The 20468-nt window shown below is 43.1% G+C and overlaps 35 non-coding genes across 35 annotated transcripts; 13 read left to right on the forward strand and 22 right to left on the reverse strand.

Annotated features, from left to right (window-relative positions):
* Window positions 1-254: 254 nt before the first annotated feature.
* trnaa-agc lies at window positions 255-327 on the reverse strand. The gene has a single exon. It is a non-coding gene; the product is annotated as a tRNA-Ala (tRNA).
* A 367-nt stretch (window positions 328-694) lies between these two features.
* Window positions 695-776, forward strand: trnas-gcu. Its single transcript has one exon. It is a non-coding gene; the product is annotated as a tRNA-Ser (tRNA).
* An 802-nt stretch (window positions 777-1578) lies between these two features.
* trnaa-ugc lies at window positions 1579-1651 on the reverse strand. Its single transcript has one exon. It is a non-coding gene; the product is annotated as a tRNA-Ala (tRNA).
* Window positions 1652-1828: 177 nt separating this feature from the next.
* trnas-gcu lies at window positions 1829-1910 on the forward strand. The gene has a single exon. It is a non-coding gene; the product is annotated as a tRNA-Ser (tRNA).
* Window positions 1911-2461: 551 nt separating this feature from the next.
* trnaa-ugc lies at window positions 2462-2534 on the reverse strand. Its single transcript has one exon. It is a non-coding gene; the product is annotated as a tRNA-Ala (tRNA).
* A 177-nt stretch (window positions 2535-2711) lies between these two features.
* Window positions 2712-2793, forward strand: trnas-gcu. The gene has a single exon. It is a non-coding gene; the product is annotated as a tRNA-Ser (tRNA).
* A 792-nt stretch (window positions 2794-3585) lies between these two features.
* On the reverse strand, window positions 3586-3658 carry trnaa-ugc. The gene has a single exon. It is a non-coding gene; the product is annotated as a tRNA-Ala (tRNA).
* A 177-nt stretch (window positions 3659-3835) lies between these two features.
* On the forward strand, window positions 3836-3917 carry trnas-gcu. Its single transcript has one exon. It is a non-coding gene; the product is annotated as a tRNA-Ser (tRNA).
* A 308-nt stretch (window positions 3918-4225) lies between these two features.
* Window positions 4226-4298, reverse strand: trnaa-ugc. The gene has a single exon. It is a non-coding gene; the product is annotated as a tRNA-Ala (tRNA).
* Window positions 4299-4475: 177 nt separating this feature from the next.
* On the forward strand, window positions 4476-4557 carry trnas-gcu. Its single transcript has one exon. It is a non-coding gene; the product is annotated as a tRNA-Ser (tRNA).
* A 548-nt stretch (window positions 4558-5105) lies between these two features.
* On the reverse strand, window positions 5106-5178 carry trnaa-agc. Its single transcript has one exon. It is a non-coding gene; the product is annotated as a tRNA-Ala (tRNA).
* Window positions 5179-5355: 177 nt separating this feature from the next.
* Window positions 5356-5437, forward strand: trnas-gcu. Its single transcript has one exon. It is a non-coding gene; the product is annotated as a tRNA-Ser (tRNA).
* A 544-nt stretch (window positions 5438-5981) lies between these two features.
* Window positions 5982-6054, reverse strand: trnaa-agc. The gene has a single exon. It is a non-coding gene; the product is annotated as a tRNA-Ala (tRNA).
* Window positions 6055-6223: 169 nt separating this feature from the next.
* trnaa-cgc lies at window positions 6224-6296 on the reverse strand. Its single transcript has one exon. It is a non-coding gene; the product is annotated as a tRNA-Ala (tRNA).
* Window positions 6297-8179: 1883 nt separating this feature from the next.
* Window positions 8180-8252, reverse strand: trnaa-ugc. Its single transcript has one exon. It is a non-coding gene; the product is annotated as a tRNA-Ala (tRNA).
* A 177-nt stretch (window positions 8253-8429) lies between these two features.
* trnas-gcu lies at window positions 8430-8511 on the forward strand. Its single transcript has one exon. It is a non-coding gene; the product is annotated as a tRNA-Ser (tRNA).
* Window positions 8512-8819: 308 nt separating this feature from the next.
* trnaa-ugc lies at window positions 8820-8892 on the reverse strand. Its single transcript has one exon. It is a non-coding gene; the product is annotated as a tRNA-Ala (tRNA).
* A 649-nt stretch (window positions 8893-9541) lies between these two features.
* Window positions 9542-9614, reverse strand: trnaa-agc. Its single transcript has one exon. It is a non-coding gene; the product is annotated as a tRNA-Ala (tRNA).
* A 404-nt stretch (window positions 9615-10018) lies between these two features.
* On the reverse strand, window positions 10019-10091 carry trnaa-agc. The gene has a single exon. It is a non-coding gene; the product is annotated as a tRNA-Ala (tRNA).
* Window positions 10092-10745: 654 nt separating this feature from the next.
* trnaa-ugc lies at window positions 10746-10818 on the reverse strand. Its single transcript has one exon. It is a non-coding gene; the product is annotated as a tRNA-Ala (tRNA).
* A 177-nt stretch (window positions 10819-10995) lies between these two features.
* Window positions 10996-11077, forward strand: trnas-gcu. The gene has a single exon. It is a non-coding gene; the product is annotated as a tRNA-Ser (tRNA).
* Window positions 11078-11385: 308 nt separating this feature from the next.
* On the reverse strand, window positions 11386-11458 carry trnaa-ugc. Its single transcript has one exon. It is a non-coding gene; the product is annotated as a tRNA-Ala (tRNA).
* A 1110-nt stretch (window positions 11459-12568) lies between these two features.
* On the reverse strand, window positions 12569-12641 carry trnaa-agc. The gene has a single exon. It is a non-coding gene; the product is annotated as a tRNA-Ala (tRNA).
* An 898-nt stretch (window positions 12642-13539) lies between these two features.
* trnas-gcu lies at window positions 13540-13621 on the forward strand. The gene has a single exon. It is a non-coding gene; the product is annotated as a tRNA-Ser (tRNA).
* A 552-nt stretch (window positions 13622-14173) lies between these two features.
* trnaa-ugc lies at window positions 14174-14246 on the reverse strand. Its single transcript has one exon. It is a non-coding gene; the product is annotated as a tRNA-Ala (tRNA).
* A 177-nt stretch (window positions 14247-14423) lies between these two features.
* Window positions 14424-14505, forward strand: trnas-gcu. The gene has a single exon. It is a non-coding gene; the product is annotated as a tRNA-Ser (tRNA).
* A 792-nt stretch (window positions 14506-15297) lies between these two features.
* Window positions 15298-15370, reverse strand: trnaa-ugc. The gene has a single exon. It is a non-coding gene; the product is annotated as a tRNA-Ala (tRNA).
* Window positions 15371-15547: 177 nt separating this feature from the next.
* Window positions 15548-15629, forward strand: trnas-gcu. Its single transcript has one exon. It is a non-coding gene; the product is annotated as a tRNA-Ser (tRNA).
* A 308-nt stretch (window positions 15630-15937) lies between these two features.
* Window positions 15938-16010, reverse strand: trnaa-ugc. The gene has a single exon. It is a non-coding gene; the product is annotated as a tRNA-Ala (tRNA).
* A 177-nt stretch (window positions 16011-16187) lies between these two features.
* Window positions 16188-16269, forward strand: trnas-gcu. Its single transcript has one exon. It is a non-coding gene; the product is annotated as a tRNA-Ser (tRNA).
* Window positions 16270-16577: 308 nt separating this feature from the next.
* On the reverse strand, window positions 16578-16650 carry trnaa-ugc. Its single transcript has one exon. It is a non-coding gene; the product is annotated as a tRNA-Ala (tRNA).
* A 167-nt stretch (window positions 16651-16817) lies between these two features.
* On the reverse strand, window positions 16818-16890 carry trnaa-agc. Its single transcript has one exon. It is a non-coding gene; the product is annotated as a tRNA-Ala (tRNA).
* Window positions 16891-17057: 167 nt separating this feature from the next.
* trnaa-agc lies at window positions 17058-17130 on the reverse strand. Its single transcript has one exon. It is a non-coding gene; the product is annotated as a tRNA-Ala (tRNA).
* Window positions 17131-19013: 1883 nt separating this feature from the next.
* Window positions 19014-19086, reverse strand: trnaa-ugc. Its single transcript has one exon. It is a non-coding gene; the product is annotated as a tRNA-Ala (tRNA).
* Window positions 19087-19263: 177 nt separating this feature from the next.
* Window positions 19264-19342, forward strand: trnas-gcu. Its single transcript has one exon. It is a non-coding gene; the product is annotated as a tRNA-Ser (tRNA).
* Window positions 19343-20468: the final 1126 nt, after the last annotated feature.

Here is a 20468-nt window from a genome sequence, read left to right on the forward strand (position 1 = left end):
AGGACGCACTGGAGAATGCGGGCATCAATCCCGCTACCTCTCACATGCTAAACGAGCGCTCTACCACTTGAGCTAATTCCCCATATGCTTATATGAAAAAGGATCAGAAAATCTCAGGATTATCAGCAAGCTTCGTTCAATTAAACATCAATAGAGCTAGTTATAAACACTTGACTTGGCTATATCAGATTGTGGCACTTGAAAAGGAACTCGGTCTTTATTGAAAAGACGAAGTCTGATACAGAAGGACTTACTGGAGAATGCGGGCATCGATCCCGCTACCTCTCACATGCTAAGCGAGCGCTCTACCACTTGAGCTAATTCCCCACATGCTCATACGAAAAAGGATCAGAAAATCTCAGGATTATCAGTAGGCTTCATTACATTGAGCATCAAAAGAGCTCGCTATAAAGCCTTGACCCAGTCTCTTAGAGAAGAAGATACTGGAGAATGCGGGCATCGATCCCGCTACCTCTCACATGCTAAGCGAGCGCTCTACCACTTGAGCTAATACTCCACATGCTTACTTGAAAAAGGATCAGAAAATCTCATGATATTATCCAAGGATCAATGCCAACGAAATTTGAAAGAATTCTGTGCAAAAATTACTCATCACCCTGTGACAAAGTGGCTCACTTTTAGGACCCTAGACCACACTATCTTACACGCCCCTTTACTCACTGATGAAAACAACGACGAGGTGGCCGAGTGGTTAAGGCGATGGACTGCTAATCCATTGTGCTAAGCACGCATGGGTTCAAATCCCATCCTCGTCGGATACTTAAAGTGGGGACATAATGTCTCATCCAACACTTGTAAAGTCTGCTGTGGGCCTGTACTTTGGATAGTCTGTGGCAGATTACCCAGGCTGTACAATTTTAGTCAAGGCTGCATCACCTGTTCTTTTCGTTCTCCCATGAGCTGTTATAATGTTGAGAAAAGAGCTAAGCACCCAGATTCCATTACATCCATTTTGGCAACTGAGTCATGAGTATAGGCTCTTGAGTCATACCCCAGTAAATCCTGAGATACTCAATCTCCTATCATGGGACATGTAAAAGACTTCACAGTACAGAGAAGAACCTTCTGGAGAATGCGGGCATCGATCCCGCTACCTCTCACATGCAACGCGAGCGTTCTACCACTTGAGCTAATTCCCCACATGCTTACATGAAAAAGTATCAGAAAATCTCAGGATTATCAGTAGGCTTCGTTCAATTAAACATCAATAGAGCTAGTTATAAACCCTTGCCTTGGCTATATCAGATTGTGGCACTTGACAAGGAACTTGGTCTTTATTGATAAGACGAAGTCTGATACAGAAGGACTTACTGGAGAATGCGGGCATCGATCCCGCTACCTCTCACATGCTAAGCGAGCGCTCTACCACTTGAGCTAATTTCCCACATGCTTACATGAAAAAGGATCAGAAAATCTCAGGATTATCAGTAGGCTTCGTTCAATTAAACATCAACAGAGCTCGTTATAAACCCTTGACCCAGTCTGTATCAGATTGTGGAACGAGACTTGGTCTTCATAGAAAAAAAAAAAAACAAGGTCTCTTAGAGAAGGACGCACTGGAGAATGCGGGCATCGATCCCGCTACCTCTCACATGCAAAGCGAGCGCTCTACCACTTGAGCTAATTCCCCACATGCTTACATGAAAAAGGATCAGAAAATCTCATTATATTATCCAAGGATCAATGCCAACGAAATTTGAAAGAATTCTGTGCAAAAATTACTCATCACCCTGTGACAAAGTGGCTCACTTTTAGGACCCTAGACCACACTATCTTACACGCCCCTTTACTCACTGATGAAAACAAGGACGAGGTGGCCGAGTGGTTAAGGCGATGGACTGCTAATCCATTGTGCTAAGCACGCATGGGTTCAAATCCCATCCTCGTCGGATACTTAAAGTGGGGACATAATGTCTCATCCAACACTTGTCAAGTCTGCTGTGGCCCTGTACTTTGGATAGTCTGTGGCAGATTACCCAGGATGTACAATTTTAGTCAAGGCTGTATCACCTGTTCTTTTCGTTCTCCCATGAGCTGTTATAATGTTGAGAAAAGAGCAAAGCACCCAAATTCCATTACATCCATTTTGGCAACTGAGTCATGAGTATAGGCTCTTGAGTCATACCCCAGTAAATCCCGAGATACTCAATCTCCTATGATGGGACATGTAAAAGACTTAGCAGTACAAAGAACGACTTGGAGAATGCAGGCATCGATCCCGCTACATCTCACATGCAACGCGAGTTCTCTACCACTTGAGCTAATTCCCCACATGCTTACATGAAAAAGGATCAGAAAATCTCAGGATTATCAGTAGGCTTCGTTCAATTAAACATCAACAGAGCTCGTTATAAACCCTTGACCCAGTCTGTATCAGATTGTGGAACGAGACTTGGTCTTCATAGAAAAAAAAAACAAGGTCTCTTAGAGAAGGACGCACTGGAGAATGCGGGCATCGATCCCGCTACCTCTCACATGCAAAGCGAGCGCTCTACCACTTGAGCTAATTCCCCACATGCTTGCTTGAAAAAGGATCAGAAAATCTCATGATATTATCCAAGGATCAATGCCAACGAAATTTGAAAGAATTCTGTGCAAAAATTACTCATCACCCTGTGACAAAGTGGCTCACTTTTAGGACCCTAGACCACACTATCTTACACGCCCCTTTACTCACTGATGAAAACAAGGACGAGGTGGCCGAGTGGTTAAGGCGATGGACTGCTAATCCATTGTGCTAAGCACGCATGGGTTCAAATCCCATCCTCGTCGGATACTTAAAGTGGGGACATAATGTCTCATCCAACACTTGTCAAGTCTGCTGTGGCCCTGTACTTTGGATAGTCTGTGGCAGATTACCCAGGATGTACAATTTTAGTCAAGGCTGTATCACCTGTTCTTTTCGTTCTCCCATGAGCTGTTATAATGTTGAGAAAAGAGCAAAGCACCCAAATTCCATTACATCCATTTTGGCAACTGAGTCATGAGTATAGGCTCTTGAGTCATACCCCAGTAAATCCCGAGATACTCAATCTCCTATGATGGGACATGTAAAAGACTTAGCAGTACAAAGAACGACTTGGAGAATGCAGGCATCGATCCCGCTACCTCTCACATGCAACGCGAGCGCTCTACCACTTGAGCTAATTTCCCACATGCTTACATGAAAAAGGATCAGAAAATCTCAGGATTATCAGTAGGCTTCGTTCAATTAAACATCAACAGAGCTCGTTATAAACCCTTGACTCAGTCTGTATCAGATTGTGGAACTAGACATGGTCTTCATAGAAAAGACAAAGTCTCTTACAGAAGGACGCACTGGAGAATGCGGGCATCAATCCCGCTACCTCTCACATGCTAAACGAGCGCTCTACCACTTGAGCTAATTCCCCATATGCTTATATGAAAAAGGATCAGAAAATCTCAGGATTATCAGCAAGCTTCGTTCAATTAAACATCAATAGAGCTAGTTATAAACACTTGACTTGGCTATATCAGATTGTGGCACTTGAAAAGGAACTCGGTCTTTATTGAAAAGACGAAGTCTGATACAGAAGGACTTACTGGAGAATGCGGGCATCGATCCCGCTACCTCTCACATGCAAAGCGAGCGCTCTACCACTTGAGCTAATTCCCCACATGCTTACATGAAAAAGGATCAGAAAATCTCATTATATTATCCAAGGATCAATGCCAACGAAATTTGAAAGAATTCTGTGCAAAAATTACTCATCACTCTGTGACAAAGTGGCTCACTTTTAGGACCCTAGACCACACTATCTTACACGCCCCTTTACTCACTGATGAAAACAAGGACGAGGTGGCCAAGTGGTTAAGGCGATGGACTGCTAATCCATTGTGCTAAGCACGCATGGGTTCAAATCCCATCCTCGTCGGATACTTAAAGTGGGGACATAATGTCTCATCCAACACTTGTCAAGTCTGCTGTGGCCCTGTACTTTGGATAGTCTGTGGCAGATTACCCAGGATGTACAATTTTAGTCAAGGCTGTATCACCTGTTCTTTTCGTTCTCCCATGAGCTGTTATAATGTTGAGAAAAGAGCTAAGCACCCAGATTCCATTACATCCATTTTGGCAACTGAGTCATGAGTATAGGCTCTTGAGTCATACCCCAGTAAATCCTGAGATACTCAATCTCCTATCATGGGACATGTAAAAGACTTAGCAGTACAGAGAACGACTTGGAGAATGCGGGCATCGATCCCGCTACCTCTCACATGCAAAGCGAGCGCTCTACCACTTGAGCTAATTCCCCACATGCTTACATGAAAAAGGATCAGAAAATCTCATGATATTATCCAAGGATCAATGCCAACGAAATTTGAAAGAATTCTGTGCAAAAATTACTCATCACCCTGTGACAAAGTGGCTCACTTTTAGGACCCTAGACCACACTATCTTACACGCCCCTTTACTCACTGATGAAAACAAGGACGAGGTGGCCGAGTGGTTAAGGCGATGGACTGCTAATCCATTGTGCTAAGCACGCATGGGTTCAAATCCCATCCTAGTCGGATACTTAAAGAGGGGAAATAATGTCTCATCCAACACTTGTCAAGTCTGCTGTGGGCCTGTACTTTGGATAGTCTGAGGCAGATCACCCAGGATGTACATTTTTTGTCAAGGCTGTATCACCTGTTCTTTTCGTTCTCCCATGAGCTGTTATAATGTTGAGAAAAGAGCAAAGCACCCAAATTCCATTACATCCATTTTGGCAACTGAGTCATGAGTATAGGCTCTTGAGTCATACCCCAGTAAATCCCGAGATACTCAATCTCCTATGATGGGACATGTAAAAGACTTAGAAGTACAAAGAACGACTTGGAGAATGCGGGCATCGATCCCGCTACCTCTCACATGCAAAGCGAGCGCTCTAACACTTCAGCTAATTCCCCATAAGCTTATACGAAAAAGGATCAGAAAATCTCAGGATTATCAGTAGGCTTCGTTCAATTAAACATCAATAGAGCTCGTTAAAAACCCTTGACCCAGTCTGTATCAGGTTGTGGAACGAGACTTGGTCTTCATAGAAAAAAACAAAGTCTCTCAGAGAAGAAGATACTGGAGAATGCGGGCATCGATCCCGCTACCTCTCACATGCTAAGCGAGCGCTCTACCACTTGAGCTAATTCCCCACATGCTTACATGAAAAAGGATCAGAAAATCTCATGATATTATCCAAGGATCAATGCCAACGAAATTTGAAAGAATTCTGTGCAAAAATTACTCATCACCCTGTGACAAAGTGGCTCACTTTTAGGACCCTAGACCACACTATTTTACACGCCCCTTTACTCACTGATGAAAACAAGGACGAGGTGGCCGAGTGGTTAAGGTGATGGACTGCTAATGCATTGTGCTAAGCACGCATGGGTTCAAATCCCATCCTCGTCGGATACTTAAAGAGGTGAAATAATGTCTCATCCAACACTTGTCAAGTCTGCTGTGGGCCTGTACTTTGGATAGTCTGAGGCAGATCACCCAGGATGTACATTTTTAGTCAAGGCTGTATCACCTGTTCTTTTCGTTCTCCCATGAGCTGTTATAATGTTGAGAAAAGAGCAAAGCACCCAAATTCCATTACATCCATTTTGGCAACTGAGTCATGAGTATAGGCTCTTGAGTCATACCCCAGTAAATCCCGAGATACTCAATCTCCTATGATGGGACATGTAAAAGACTTAGCAGTACAAAGAACGACTTGGAGAATGCGGGCATCGATCCGCTACCTCTCACATGCAAAGCGCGCCTACCACTTGAGCTAATTCCCCACATGCTTACATGAAAAAGGATCAGAAAATCTCAGGATTATCAGTAGGCTTCATTCAACTGAGCATCAATAGAGCTCGTTAAAAACACTTGACCCAGTCTGTATCAGATTGTGGAATGAGACTTGGTCTTCATAGAAAAAAACAAAGTCTCTCAGAGAAGAAGATACTGGAGAATGCGGGCATCGATCCCGCTACCTCTCACATGCTAAGCGAGCGCTCTACCACTTGAGCTAATTCCCCACATGCTTACTTGAAAAAGGATCAGAAAATCTCAGGATTATCAGTAGGCTTCGTTCAATTAATCATCAATAGAGCTCGTTAAAATCCCTTGACCCAGTCTGTATCAGATGGTGGATCTAGACATGGTCTTCATAGAAAAAAAAACAAGGTCTCTTAGAGAAGCACATATTGGAGAATGCGGGCATCGATCCCGCTACCTCTCACATGCGAAGCGAGCGCTCTACCACTTGAGCTAATTCCCCATAAGCTTATACGAAAAAGGATCAGAAAATCTCAGGATTATCAGTAGGCTTCGTTCAATTAAACATCAATAGAGCTCGTTAAAAACCCTTGACCCAGTCTGTATCAGATTGTGGAACTAGACTTGGTGTTCATAAAAAAGACAAAGTCTCTTAAAGAAGGACACACTGGAGAATGCAGGCATCAATCCCACTACCTCTCACATGCTAAGCAAGCATGTGAAGCGAGCGCTCTACCACTTGAGCTAATTCCCCATAAGTTTATACGAAAAAGGATCAGAAAATCTCAGGATTATCAGTAGGCTTCGTTCAATTAAACATCAATAGAGCTCGTTAAAAACCCTTGACCCAGTCTGTATCAGATTGTGGAACTAGACTTGGTGTTCATAAAAAAGACAAAGTCTCTTACAGAAGGACACACTGGAGAATGCAGGCATCAATCCCACTACCTCTCACATGCTAAGCAAGCATGTGAAGCGAGCGCTCTACCACTTGAGCTAATTCCCCATAAGCTTATACAAAAAAGGATCAGAAAATCTCAGGATTATCAGCAGGCTTCGTTCAATTAAACATCAATAGAGCTCGTTAAAAACCCTTGACCCAGTCTGTATCAGATTGTGGAACTAGACTTGGTGTTCATAAAAAAGACAAAGTCTCTTACAGAAGGACACACTGGAGAATGCAGGCATCAATCCCACTACCTCTCACATGCTAAGCAAGCGCTCTACCACTTGAGCTAATTCCCCACATGCTTACTTGAAAAAGGATCAGAAATCTCAGGATTATCAGTAGGCTTTGTTCAATTAATCATCAATAGAGCTCGTTATAAACCCTTGACCCAGTTTGTATCAGATTGTGGAACGAGACTTGGTCTTCATAGAAAAAAAAACAAGGTCTCTTAGAGAGGGACGCACTGGAGAATGCGGGCATCGATCCCGCTACCTCTCACATGCGAAGCGAGCGCTCTACCACGAGCTAATTCCCCACGTACTTACGTGAAAACAAAAAAGGATCAGAAAATCTCAGGATTATCAGTAAGCTTCGTTCAATTAAACATCAATAGAGCTAGTTTAAAACACTTGCCTTGGCTATATGAGATTGTGGCACTTGACAAGGAACTCCGTCTTAATTGAAAAGACGAAGTCTGACACAGAAGGACATACTGGAGAATGCGGGCATCAATCCCGCTTCCTCTCACATGCTAAGCAAGCGCTCTACCACTTGAGCTAATTCCCCATAAGCTTATACGAAAAAGGATCAGAAAAACTCAGGATTATCAGTAGGCTTCGTTCAATTAATCATCAATAGAGCTCGTTAAAATCCCTTGACCCAGTCTGTATCAGATTGTGGATCTAGACATGGTCTTCATAGAAAAAAAACAAGGTCTCTTAGAGAAGCACGCACTGGAGAATGCAGGCATCGATCCCGCTACCTCTCACCTGCGAAGCGAGCGCTCTACCACTTGAGCTAATTCCCCACGTACTTATATGAAAAAGGATCAAAAAATCTCAGGATTATCAGTAGGATTCGTTCAATTAAACATCAATAGAGCTCGTTAAAAACCCTTGACCCAGTCTGTATCAGGTTGTGAAACGAGACTTGGTCTTCATAGAAACGAAATAGAGTCTCTTAGAGAAGGACGCACTGGAGAATGTGGGCATCGATCCCGCTTCCTCTCACATGCTAAGCGAGCGCTCTACCACTTGAGCTAATTCCCCATAAGCTTATACGAAAAAGGATCAGAAAATCTCAGGATTATCAGTAGGCTTCGTTCAATTAATCATCAATAGAGCTCGTTAAAATCCCTTGACCCAGTTTGTATCAGATTGTGGATCTAGACATGGTCTTCATAGAAAAAAAACAAGTTCTCTTAGAGAAGCACGCACTGGAGAATGCGGGCATCGATCCCGCTACCTCTCACATGCAAAGCGAGCGCTCTACCACTTGAGCTAATTCCCCACATGCTTACATAAAAAAGGATCAGAAAATCTCATGATATTATCCAAGGATCAATGCCAACGAAATTTGAAAGAATTCTGTGCAAAAATTACTCATCACCCTGTGACAAAGTGGCTCACTTTTAGGACCCTAGACCACACTATCTTACACGCCCCTTTACTCACTGATGAAAACAAGGACGAGGTGGCCGAGTGGTTAAGGCGATGGACTGCTAATCCATTGTGCTAAGCACGCATGGGTTCAAATCCCATCCTCGTCGGATACTTGAAGAGGGGAAATAATGTCTCATCCAACACTTGTCAAGTCTGCTGTGGGCCTGTACTTTGGATAGTCTGAGGCAGATCACCCAGGATGTACATTTTAAGTCAGGGCTGTATCACCTGTTCTTTTCGTTCTCCCATGAGCTGTTATAATGTTGAGAAAAGAGCAAAGCACCCAAATTCCATTACATCCATTTTGGCAACTGAGTCATGAGTATAGGCTCTTGAGTCATACCCCAGTAAATCCCGAGATACTCAATCTCCTATGATGGGACATGTAAAAGACTTAGCAGTACAAAGAACGACTTGGAGAATGCGGGCATCGATCCCGCTACCTCTCACATGCAAAGCGAGCGCTCTACCACTTGAGCTAATTCCCCACATGCTTACATGAAAAAGGATCAGAAAATCTCAGGATTATCAGTAGGCTTCATTCAACTGAGCATCAATAGAGCTCGTTAAAAACACTTGACCCAGTCTGTATCAGATTGTGGAACGAGCCTTGGTCTTCATAGAAAAAAACAAAGTCTCTCAGAGAAGAAGATACTGGAGAATGCGGGCATCGATCCCGCTACCTCTCACATGCTAAGCGAGCGCTCTACCACTTGAACTAATTCCCCACATGCTTACTTGAAAAAGGATCAGAAAATCTCAGGATTATCAGTAGGCTTCGTTCAATTAATCATCAATAGAGCTCGTTAAAATCCCTTGACCCAGTCTGTATCAGATGGTGGATCTAGACATGGTCTTCATAGAAAAAAAACAAGGTCTCTTAGAGAAGCACGCACTGGAGAATGCGGGCATCGATCCTGCTACCTCTCACATGCGAAGCGAGCGCTCTACCACTTGAGCTAATTCCCCACGTACTTATATGAAAAAGGATCAGAAAATCTCAGGATTATCAGTAGGCTTCGTTCAATTAAACATCAATAGAGCTCGTTAAAAACCCTTGACCCAGTCTGTATCAGGTTGTGGAACGAGACTTGGTCTTCATAGAAACGAAATAGAGTCTCTTAGAGAAGGACTCACTGGAGAATGCGGGCATCGATCCCGCTTCCTCTCACATGCTAAGCGAGCGCTCTACCACTTGAGCTAATTCCCCATAAGCTTATACGAAAAAGGATCAGAAAATCTCAGGATTATCAGTAGGCTTCGTTCAATTAAACATCAATAGAGCTCGTTAAAAACCCTTGACCCAGTCTGTATCAGATTGTGGAACTAGACTTGGTTTTCATAAAAAAGACAAAGTCTCTTACAGAAGGACACACTGGAGAATGCAGGCATCAATCCCACTACCTCTCACATGCTAAGCGAGCGCTCTACCACTTGAGCTAATTCCCCACATGCTTACTTGAAAAAGGATCAGAAATCTCAGGATTATCAGTAGGCTTTGTTCAATTAATCATCAATAGAGCTCGTTATAAACCCTTGACCCAGTTTGTATCAGATTGTGGAACGAGACTTGGTCTTCATAGAAATGAAATAGTCTCTTAGAGAAGGACGCACTGGAGAATGCGGGCATCGATCCCGCTTCCTCTCACATGCTAAGCGAGCGCTCTACCACTTGAGCTAATTCCCCATAAGCTTATACGAAAAAGGATCAGAAAAACTCAGGATTATCAGTAGGCTTCGTTCAATTAATCATCAATAGAGCTCGTTAAAATCCCTTGACCCAGTCTGTATCAGATTGTGGATCTAGACATGGTCTTCATAGAAAAAAAACAAGGTCTCTTAGAGAAGCACGCACTGGAGAATGCAGGCATCGATCCCGCTACCTCTCACATGCGAAGCGAGCGCTCTACCACTTGAGCTAATTCCCCACGTACTTATATGAAAAAGGATCAGAAAATCTCAGGATTATCAGTAGGATTCGTTCAATTAAACATCAATAGAGCTCGTTAAAAACCCTTGACCCAGTCTGTATCAGGTTGTGAAACGAGACTTGGTCTTCATAGAAACGAAATAGAGTCTCTTAGAGAAGGACGCACTGGAGAATGTGGGCATCGATCCCGCTTCCTCTCACATGCTAAGCGAGCGCTCTACCACTTGATATAATTCCCCATAAGCTTATACGAAAAAGGATCAGAAAATCTCAGGATTATCAGTAGGCTTCGTTCAATTAAACATCAACAGAGCTCGTTATAAACCCTTGACCCAGTCTGTATCAGATTGTGGAACGAGACTTGGTCTTCATAGAAAAAAAAAAAACAAGGTCTCTTAGAGAAGGACGCACTGGAGAATGCGGGCATCGATCCCGCTACCTCTCACATGCAAAGCGAGCGCTCTACCACTTGAGCTAATTCCCCACATGCTTACATGAAAAAGGATCAGAAAATCTCATTATATTATCCAAGGATCAATGCCAACGAAATTTGAAAGAATTCTGTGCAAAAATTACTCATCACCCTGTGACAAAGTGGCTCACTTTTAGGACCCTAGACCACACTATCTTACACGCCCCTTTACTCACTGATGAAAACAAGGACGAGGTGGCCGAGTGGTTAAGGCGATGGACTGCTAATCCATTGTGCTAAGCACGCATGGGTTCAAATCCCATCCTCGTCGGATACTTAAAGTGGGGACATAATGTCTCATCCAACACTTGTCAAGTCTGCTGTGGCCCTGTACTTTGGATAGTCTGTGGCAGATTACCCAGGATGTACAATTTTAGTCAAGGCTGTATCACCTGTTCTTTTCGTTCTCCCATGAGCTGTTATAATGTTGAGAAAAGAGCAAAGCACCCAAATTCCATTACATCCATTTTGGCAACTGAGTCATGAGTATAGGCTCTTGAGTCATACCCCAGTAAATCCCGAGATACTCAATCTCCTATGATGGGACATGTAAAAGACTTAGCAGTACAAAGAACGACTTGGAGAATGCGGGCATCGATCCCGCTACCTCTCACATGCAAAGCGAGCGCTCTACCACTTGAGCTAATTCCCCACATGCTTACATGAAAAAGGATCAGAAAATCTCAGGATTATCAGTAGGCTTCATTCAACTGAGCATCAATAGAGCTCGTTAAAAACACTTGACCCAGTCTGTATCAGATTGTGGAACGAGCCTTGGTCTTCATAGAAAAAAACAAAGTCTCTCAGAGAAGAAGATACTGGAGAATGCGGGCATCGATCCCGCTACCTCTCACATGCTAAGCGAGCGCTCTACCACTTGAACTAATTCCCCACATGCTTACTTGAAAAAGGATCAGAAAATCTCAGGATTATCAGTAGGCTTCGTTCAATTAATCATCAATAGAGCTCGTTAAAATCCCTTGACCCAGTCTGTATCAGATGGTGGATCTAGACATGGTCTTCATAGAAAAAAAACAAGGTCTCTTAGAGAAGCACGCACTGGAGAATGCGGGCATCGATCCTGCTACCTCTCACATGCGCGGCGCCTACCAGTTGAGCTAATTCCCCACGTCCTTATTTGAAACACGATCAGAACATCTCACGATGATCAGTAGGCTTCGTTCAATTAAACATCAATAGAGCTCGTTAAAATCCCTTGACCCAGTCTGTATCAGGTTGTGGAACGAGACTTGGTCTTCATAGAAACGAAATAGAGTCTCTTAGAGAAGGACTCACTGGAGAATGCAGGCATCAATCCCACTACCTCTCACATGCTAAGCGGCTCTACCACTTGAGCTAATTCCCCATAAGCTTATACGAAAAGGATCAGAAAATCTCAGGATTATCAGTAAGCTTCGTTCAATTTAATCATCATAGAGGCTCGTAAAAAACCCTTGACCCAGTCTGGATCAGATTGTGGAACTAGACTTGGTTTTCATAAAAAGACAAAGTCTCTTACAGAAGGACACACTGGAGAATGCAGGCATCAATCCCACTACCTCTCACATGCTAAGCGAGCGCTCTACCACTTGAGCTAATTCCCCACATGCTTACTTGAAAAAGGATCAGAAATCTCAGGATTATCAGTAGGCTTTGTTCAATTAATCATCAATGTTATAAACCCTTGACACAGTCTGTATCAGATTGTGGAACGAGACTTGGTCTTCATAGAAATGAAATAGTCTCTTAGAGAAGGACGCACTGGAGAATGCGGGCATCGATCCCGCTTCCTCTCACATGCTAAGCGAGCGCTCTACCACTTGAGCTAATTCCCCATAAGCTTATACGAAAAAGGATCAGAAAAACTCAGGATTATCAGTAGGCTTCGTTCAATTAATCATCAATAGAGCTCGTTAAAATCCCTTGACCCAGTCTGTATCAGATTGTGGATCTAGACATGGTCTTCATAGAAAAAAAACAAGGTCTCTTAGAGAAGCACGCACTGGAGAATGCAGGCATCGATCCCGCTACCTCTCACATGCAAGCGGCGCTCTACCACTTGAGCTAATTCCCCACGTACTTATATGAAAAAGGATCAGAAAATCTCAGGATTATCAGTAGGATTCGTTCAATTAAACATCAATAGAGCTCGTTAAAAACCCTTGACCCAGTCTGTATCAGGTTGTGAAACGAGACTTGGTCTTCATAGAAACGAAATAGAGTCTCTTAGAGAAGGACGCACTGGAGAATGTGGGCATCGATCCCGCTTCCTCTCACATGCTAAGCGAGCGCTCTACCACTTGATATAATTCCCCATAAGCTTATACGAAAAAGGATCAGAAAATCTCAGGATTATCAGTAGGCTTCGTTCAATTAATCATCAATAGAGCTCGTTATAAACCCTTGACCCAGTCTGTATCAGATTGTGGAACGAGACTTGGTCTTCATAGAAAATAAAGATTGTCTCTTAGAGAAGCACGCACTGGAGAATGTTGGCATCGATCCCGCTACCTCTCACATGCAAAGCGAGCGCTCTACCACTTGAGCTAATTCCCCACATGCTTACATGAAAAAGGATCAGAAAATCTCATTATATTATCCAAGGATCAATGCCAACGAAATTTGAAAGAATTCTGTGCAAAAATTACTCATCACCCTGTGACAAAGTGGCTCACTTTTAGGACCCTAGACCACACTATCTTACACGCCCCTTTACTCACTGATGAAAACAAGGACGAGGTGGCCGAGTGGTTAAGGCGATGGACTGCTAATCCATTGTGCTAAGCACGCATGGGTTCAAATCCCATCCTCGTCGGATACTTAAAGTGGGGACATAATGTCTCATCCAACACTTGTCAAGTCTGCTGTGGCCCTGTACTTTGGATAGTCTGTGGCAGATTACCCAGGATGTACAATTTTAGTCAAGGCTGTATCACCTGTTCTTTTCGTTCTCCCATGAGCTGTTATAATGTTGAGAAAAGAGCAAAGCACCCAAATTCCATTACATCCATTTTGGCAACTGAGTCATGAGTATAGGCTCTTGAGTCATACCCCAGTAAATCCCGAGATACTCAATCTCCTATGATGGGACATGTAAAAGACTTAGCAGTACAAAGAACGACTTGGAGAATGCAGGCATCGATCCCGCTACATCTCACATGCAACGCGAGTTCTCTACCACTTGAGCTAATTCCCCACATGCTTACATGAAAAAGGATCAGAAAATCTCAGGATTATCAGCAGGCTTCGTTCAATTAAACATCAACAGAGCTCGTTATAAACCCTTGACCCAGTCTGTATCAGATTGTGGAACGAGACTTGGTCTTCATAGAAAAAAAAAAACAAGGTCTCTTAGAGAAGGACGCACTGGAGAATGCGGGCATCGATCCCGCTACCTCTCACATGCAAAGCGAGCGCTCTACCACTTGAGCTAATTCCCCACATGCTTGCTTGAAAAAGGATCAGAAAATCTCATGATATTATCCAAGGATCAATGCCAACGAAATTTGAAAGAATTCTGTGCAAAAATTACTCATCACCCTGTGACAAAGTGGCTCACTTTTAGGACCCTAGACCACACTATCTTACACGCCCCTTTACTCACTGATGAAAACAAGGACGAGATGGCCGAGTGGTTAAGGCGATGGACTGCTAATCCATTGTGCTAAGCACGCATGGGTTCAAATCCCATCCTCGTTGGATACTTAAAGTGGGGACATAATGTCTCATCCAACACTTGTCAAGTCTGCTGTGGCCCTGTACTTTGGATAGTCTGTGGCAGATTACCCAGGATGTACAATTTTAGTCAAGGCTGTATCACCTGTTCTTTTCGTTCTCCCATGAGCTGTTATAATGTTGAGAAAAGAGCAAAGCACCCAAATTCCATTACATCCATTTTGGCAACTGAGTCATGAGTATAGGCTCTTGAGTCATACCCCAGTAAATCCCGAGATACTCAATCTCCTATGATGGGACATGTAAAAGACTTAGCAGTACAAAGAACGACTTGGAGAATGCAGGCATCGATCCCGCTACCTCTCACATGCAACGCGAGCGCTCTACCACTTGAGCTAATTTCCCACATGCTTACATGAAAAAGGATCAGAAAATCTCAGGATTATCAGTAGGCTTCGTTCAATTAAACATCAACAGAGCTCGTTATAAACCCTTGACCCAGTCTGTATCAGATTGTGGAACTAGACATGGTCTTCATAGAAAAGACAAAGTCTCTTACAGAAGGACGCACTGGAGAATGCGGGCATCAATCCCGCTACCTCTCACATGCTAAACGAGCGCTCTACCACTTGAGCTAATTCCCCATATGCTTATATGAAAAAGGATCAGAAAATCTCAGGATTATCAGCAAGCTTCGTTCAATTAAACATCAATAGAGCTAGTTATAAACACTTGACTTGGCTATATCAGATTGTGGCACTTGAAAAGGAACTCGGTCTTTATTGAAAAGACGAAGTCTGATACAGAAGGACTTACTGGAGAATGCGGGCATCGATCCCGCTACCTCTCACATGCAAAGCGAGCGCTCTACCACTTGAGCTAATTCCCCACATGCTTACATGAAAAAGGATCAGAAAATCTCATTATATTATCCAAGGATCAATGCCAACGAAATTTGAAAGAATTCTGTGCAAAAATTACTCATTACCCTGTGACAAAGTGGCTCACTTTTAGGACCCTAGACCACACTATCTTACACGCCCCTTTACTCACTGATGAAAACAAGGACGAGGTGGCCAAGTGGTTAAGGCGATGGACTGCTAATCCATTGTGCTAAGCACGCATGGGTTCAAATCCCATCCTCGTCGGATACTTAAAGTGGGGACATAATGTCTCATCCAACACTTGTCAAGTCTGCTGTGGCCCTGTACTTTGGATAGTCTGTGGCAGATTACCCAGGATGTACAATTTTAGTCAAGGCTGTATCACCTGTTCTTTTCGTTCTCCCATGAGCTGTTATAATGTTGAGAAAAGAGCTAAGCACCCAGATTCCATTACATCCATTTTGGCAACTGAGTCATGAGTATAGGCTCTTGAGTCATACCCCAGTAAATCCTGAGATACTCAATCTCCTATCATGGGACATGTAAAAGACTTAGCAGTACAGAGAACGACTTGGAGAATGCGGGCATCGATCCCGCTACCTCTCACATGCAAAGCGAGCGCTCTACCACTTGAGCTAATTCCCCACATGCTTACATGAAAAAGGATCAGAAAATCTCATGATATTATCCAAGGATCAATGCCAACGAAATGTGAAAGAATTCTGTGCAAAAATTACTCATCACCCTGTGACAAAGTGGCTCACTTTTAGGACCCTAGACCACACTATCTTACACGCCCCTTTACTCACTGATGAAAACAAGGACGAGGTGGCCGAGTGGTTAAGGTGATGGACTGCTAATGCATTGTGCTAAGCACGCATGGGTTCAAATCCCATCCTCGTCGGATACTTAAAGAGGTGAAATAATGTCTCATCCAACACTTGTCAAGTCTGCTGTGGGCCTGTACTTTGGATAGTCTGAGGCAGATCACCCAGGATGTACATTTTTAGTCAAGGCTGTATCACCTGTTCTTTTCGTTCTCCCATGAGCTGTTATAATGTTGAGAAAAGAGCAAAGCACCCAAATTCCATTACATCCATTTTGGCAACTGAGTCATGAGTATAGGCTCTTGAGTCATACCCCAGTAAATCCCGAGATACTCAATCTCCTATGATGGGACATGTAAAAGACTTAGCAGTACAAAGAACGACTTGGAGAATGCGGGCATCGATCCCGCTACCTCTCACATGCAAAGCGAGCGCTCTACCACTTGAGCTAATTCCCCACATGCTTACATGAAAAAGGATCAGAAAATCTCAGGATTATCAGTAGGCTTCATTCAACTGAGCATCAATAGAGCTCGTTAAAAACACTTGACCCAGTCTGTATCAGATTGTGGAATGAGACTTGGTCTTCATAGAAAAAAACAAAGTCTCTCAGAGAAGAAGATACTGGAGAATGCGGGCATCGATCCCGCTACCTCTCACATGCTAAGCGAGCGCTCTACCACTTGAGCTAATTCCCCACATGCTTACATGAAAAAGGATCAGAAAATCTCAGGATTATCAGTAGGCTTCATTCAACTGAGCATCAATAGAGCTCGTTAAAAACACTTGACCCAGTCTGTATCAGATTGTGGAATGAGACTTGGTCTTCATAGAAAAAAACAAAGTCTCTCAGAGAAGAAGATACTGGAGAATGCGGGCATCGATCCCGCTACCTCTCACATGCTAAGCGAGCGCTCTACCACTTGAGCTAATTCCCCACATGCTTACTTGAAAAAGGATCAGAAAATCTCAGGATTATCAGTAGGCTTCGTTCAATTAAACATCAATAGAGCTCGTTAAAAACCCTTGACCCAGTCTGTATCAGATTGTGGAACTAGACTTGGTGTTCATAAAAAAGACAAAGTCTCTTACAGAAGGACACACTGGAGAATGCAGGCATCAATCCCACTACCTCTCACATGCTAAGCAAGCATGTGAAGCGAGCGCTCTACCACTTGAGCTAATTCCCCATAAGTTTATACGAAAAAGGATCAGAAAATCTCAGGATTATCAGTAGGCTTCGTTCAATTAAACATCAATAGAGCTCGTTAAAAACCCTTGACCCAGTCTGTATCAGATTGTGGAACTAGACTTGGTGTTCATAAAAAAGACAAAGTCTCTTACAGAAGGACACACTGGAGAATGCAGGCATCAATCCCACTACCTCTCACATGCTAAGCAAGCATGTGAAGCGAGCGCTCTACCACTTGAGCTAATTCCCCATAAGCTTATACAAAAAAGGATCAGAAAATCTCAGGATTATCAGCAGGCTTCGTTCAATTAAACATCAATAGAGCTCGTTAAAAACCCTTGACCCAGTCTGTATCAGATTGTGGAACTAGACTTGGTGTTCATAAAAAAGACAAAGTCTCTTACAGAAGGACACACTGGAGAATGCAGGCATCAATCCCACTACCTCTCACATGCTAAGCAAGCGCTCTACCACTTGAGCTAATTCCCCACATGCTTACTTGAAAAAGGATCAGAAATCTCAGGATTATCAGTAGGCTTTGTTCAATTAATCATCAATAGAGCTCGTTATAAACCCTTGACCCAGTTTGTATCAGATTGTGGAACGAGACTTGGTCTTCATAGAAAAAAAAACAAGGTCTCTTAGAGAGGGACGCACTGGAGAATGCGGGCATCGATCCCGCTACCTCTCACATGCGAAGCGAGCGCTCTACCACGAGCTAATTCCCCACGTACTTACGTGAAAACAAAAAAGGATCAGAAAATCTCAGGATTATCAGTAAGCTTCGTTCAATTAAACATCAATAGAGCTAGTTAAAAACACTTGCCTTGGCTATATGAGATTGTGGCACTTGACAAGGAACTCCGTCTTAATTGAAAAGACGAAGTCTGACACAGAAGGACATACTGGAGAATGCGGGCATCAATCCCACTTCCTCTCACATGCTAAGCAAGCGCTCTACCACTTGAGCTAATTCCCCATAAGCTTATACGAAAAAGGATCAGAAAAACTCAGGATTATCAGTAGGCTTCGTTCAATTAATCATCAATAGAGCTCGTTAAAATCCCTTGACCCAGTCTGTATCAGATTGTGGATCTAGACATGGTCTTCATAGAAAAAAAACAAGGTCTCTTAGAGAAGCACGCACTGGAGAATGCAGGCATCGATCCCGCTACCTCTCACCTGCGAAGCGAGCGCTCTACCACTTGAGCTAATTCCCCACGTACTTATATGAAAAAGGATCAAAAAATCTCAGGATTATCAGTAGGATTCGTTCAATTAAACATCAATAGAGCTCGTTAAAAACCCTTGACCCAGTCTGTATCAGGTTGTGAAACGAGACTTGGTCTTCATAGAAACGAAATAGAGTCTCTTAGAGAAGGACGCACTGGAGAATGTGGGCATCGATCCCGCTTCCTCTCACATGCTAAGCGAGCGCTCTACCACTTGAGCTAATTCCCCATAAGCTTATACGAAAAAGGATCAGAAAATCTCAGGATTATCAGTAGGCTTCGTTCAATTAATCATCAATAGAGCTCGTTAAAATCCCTTGACCCAGTTTGTATCAGATTGTGGATCTAGACATGGTCTTCATAGAAAAAAAACAAGTTCTCTTAGAGAAGCACGCACTGGAGAATGCGGGCATCGATCCCGCTACCTCTCACATGCAAAGCGAGCGCTCTACCACTTGAGCTAATTCCCCACATGCTTACATAAAAAAGGATCAGAAAATCTCATGATATTATCCAAGGATCAATGCCAACGAAATTTGAAAGAATTCTGTGCAAAAATTACTCATCACCCTGTGACAAAGTGGCTCACTTTTAGGACCCTAGACCACACTATCTTACACGCCCCTTTACTCACTGATGAAAACAAGGACGAGGTGGCCGAGTGGTTAAGGCGATGGACTGCTAATCCATTGTGCTAATGCATGGGTTCAAATCCCATCCTCGTCGGATACTTTAAGTTGGAATGACATGTCCTGAAATGGGTATCAAAACTGTGGTCTGTCAAAATGTACATTGGATAGTCCAAGCAATATTGTCCTGGATGAATGCTTTTAGTCAAGGCTGTACATTGCTGGTTCTTTTAATTATCTCAGGCTGTTACAATGTTGTCAAGAAAAGAGCAAAGCACCCAAATTCCATTACATCCATTTTGGCTACTGGGTCATGAGTATAGGCTCTTGAGTCATACCCCAGTAAATCGAGATACTCAATCTTCATTGATGGGACATATGTAGAAAGATTGGTGAAGGGATTTTGGAGAATGCGGGCATCGATCCTTACTCTCACATGCTAGCGAGTGCTCTACCACTTGAGCTAATTCTCACATGCTTTTCTAAAGAAAAGGATCAGAAAATCTCAGGATTATCAGTAGGCTTCATTCAATAGCATCAATAGAATCGTCAAAACACTTGACCCAGTCTGTATCAGATTGTGGAAGACTTGGTCTTCATAGAAAAAACAAAGTCTCATAGAAGTGTCTTGAATGGGGCATGATGACCTCTCACATGCTAAGCTTGAGCTAATTAAGTGAAAGGATCAGAAAATCTAAGTTATCATATTCAATTAATCACAATAGAGTAAAATCCATAGAGTCTGTTGTGGTATGTCTAGACATGGTCTTAAGTGAAAAGACTAAGTCTGCATGGAGTCAGACATTCTGGAGAATGCGGGCATCGATCCTGCTACCTCTCACATGAGCGGCGCTCTACCATTGAGCTAATTCCCACACTTACAACAGAAAGGATCAGAAAATCTCAGGATTTTAACTTGGGACCATCAATAGAACATCGAAAACTTTTGTGCAAATCTTCATCATCTCAACCTCACTCTGAGCTGGAAGCAAGGATGAGTGGCCGAGTCTCGATGGACTGCTAATCCATTGTGCTATGCACGCGTGGGTTCAAATCCCATCCTCGTCGGATACTTTAAGTTGAGCTAATTCCCCATGTTATGAAAGGATCAGAAAATCTGTGGTCTGTCAAAAATGTACATTGGATAGTCAAAAGCAATATTGTCCTCGATGAATGCTTTTAGTCAGCTACATTGCTGGTTCTTTTTAATTATCTGGTGTTAC

Source organism: Gambusia affinis, linkage group LG09 (genome assembly GCF_019740435.1).
Source record: "Gambusia affinis linkage group LG09, SWU_Gaff_1.0, whole genome shotgun sequence".
NCBI lineage: Eukaryota > Metazoa > Chordata > Actinopteri > Cyprinodontiformes > Poeciliidae > Gambusia > Gambusia affinis.